Source organism: Pterocles gutturalis, unplaced genomic scaffold, assembly GCF_000699245.1.
Source record: "Pterocles gutturalis isolate BGI_N339 unplaced genomic scaffold, ASM69924v1 scaffold36323, whole genome shotgun sequence".
Classification (NCBI taxonomy): Eukaryota; Metazoa; Chordata; class Aves; order Pterocliformes; family Pteroclidae; genus Pterocles; species Pterocles gutturalis.
Window position 1 is genome coordinate 44066 of NW_010126917.1, and position 2282 is coordinate 46347.

The window sequence follows — 2282 nt, forward strand, 5'->3', positions numbered from 1 at the left end:
ACATGTATTCTACATACTCTCCTGTTCTTTTATTCACATCAAAACTACTATATTTTCTTAGTTCTGCATTTCCTAGAACCAAACATGTTATTCCACACTTTATCACGCTACATTCAGAGCTATTTTCATGGAGCTTTGTCCTTTCATGCTGCAGCCATGGTTGTTCTGGCCCTTTTTCTGACAGCTGGAAGAATACACAAAGGCAAAACATTAGCTCTAGCAGTGACAGATTATATTCAGGTAAATTGCTGCAAAGTAAGTCCTGACAACAGAAAGCAACCCCTGTTCTTGACCAAGCCGAAAGCTGCCAAAAAAAGTGGGAAATGCACAGAAAGGATGTACCAGATGACTGCTGCTGGGTTGAAATGAACAGTCAAGGGTAGACAGTAATCCTGCTTCTGACTGTATCAAGTACTCTGTAACATACTATTTCTTTTTCTCACATTTTAGTTCTGCCACAGGTAATCTACATACTAAACAAATGACAGTTTTGCAGCATTTAATCTTATTCACGTCAATCAATCCATCTGAGGATGATCTAATCTAAGCTAATGACTATCCAAAGAGAAAGCTTCTCTTCTTTCACTCCATTTTTTAGCTTCTTGGCTCACAGCTACAAGCTCTTCCCTAACCTTAACCACAGCTTTGGGGCTCACTGGATTTCATCATGACCAAGTTCAATCTACCATCTGGATGGTAAACTAATCCAACAAAACCGAAATATTCTTCTTCCAGGTTAGTGACTGGAAGTAGCTTAGCCACTATGGGTACTGCAAGTACCTGAACAAAGGCAGGGGAGGAACCACATAGCAAAGAGCTGGGAAAAGCAAGACTTTTCATTTCAATGATGGTAGGCTCTTTTCACAGGACTTGGTGTCTCATGGGATAATTTGACTGAAAAAGCAGAATCTCGGTCACTCCCACCTTCCTCCCAATGGCTTACTGCTCCCTTGTCACACCAGCACTACTTGTCACAAGACTGGTTCATGATCCAGCAGAACTCACTGCAGCAGCGGAAAACCCTGCTCCATCTCACAGGGTTTCCCTACCACGTTGATGAGCCAGAGTTGCAGTTTCCTCTCAGCAGCACATGGAACCATCAAACTTGAAATGTATTTTAAGCTTCACGGTTCATAGTCACCAGCTGTTTCAGACTTGCCACACTCTTTACACTATCGTAATAATTTCCTAATACACATTTACAACTGTAAAGGCCCTCTTCCCAACCAATGAACTACAGAATAATCTAAAATCTTCCAGCACAGGGATCTCAGTTTTAATTTAGATACAAGCAAGTGACAAACAGCTATAATGAACTAAGGATTTCACTACCTGAAATACAGACTTCAAACAGATTCTTATTATTATTGCAATTTGATAAAAAAATCTAATGAAACCAACATACATGTGGCAATATTAAATCCATACATATGGAATAAACTGGTTCAAGTGAAAACAGAGGTGTGTTTATATACCATCAAGTGGTTATAATAGTGATTAGCACTCATTCAATACTCCCATTTCACATTAGCAATAAGTAAAACATAGAGGGCCCCATTTGACCTTAACTGTTAAGGATGTTATGTCAACATTTGTATAATCAAGCTAGTGGCCTGCTCTGACATATTAAGATAAAAGCTAGAAGTACCTCAAATAACGAGATCTTTATTTTTAATTACCCAATGCCTTTAGGCAGCAATTACAATTAAAAAGACTACAAAAGAAATCTGGTTGGCCTCCAGTTATTTCAATACTTGAGAAAAGCAAGAAAAGGGAAGGGTTTGGAGTAAGTGATACATCTATTAGGAACTGAATGGGTAACTCATGCAGGCAGCCCTTTTTTATGCTCTTAATGGTTGCGCATCAATGCAAATTCATGAATCTGACGTCATGAAAGAATACAGGAATTTCATTTGTAGTTAGTTTACAAATTAAACACAGATGAAAAATATTACTCCACCCTACAATTTTACATATTTCTTTCAGAAGTTCCCTCCTACTAATACAATTCTTTGCATTCTATATTATTATTTCTCAAAGAGAAAAAAGTGAAGTCAACTGATTTAAAGGCAACATTAGCCTTGTTTTCATGTGTATGTGTATATATTTGCTTTTAACAAAACAGCATGCCTTTTCCTATTATACACACACAGTCTTTCCCCCACCTTGCACCTAAAAGAGATGCTTTACATTTCAATTGCACCAACCATTAGACCATACCACTGATCTTACCCCGCTGATGAGTATCAGGAATCCCATACAGTTTCCTTCTATCTCCAGGG

The 2282-nt window shown here is 38.2% G+C and overlaps 1 protein-coding gene across 1 annotated transcript in view; it reads right to left on the minus strand.

Moving 5' to 3' along the window:
• The window catches only part of LOC104465903 (serine/threonine-protein kinase B-raf-like), a gene marked incomplete at its 3' end in the record, with an annotated part of 49331 nt that overhangs the window by 43697 nt on the left and 3352 nt on the right, over nt 1-2282 (minus strand). The gene's annotated exons all lie outside the window — the stretch shown is intronic.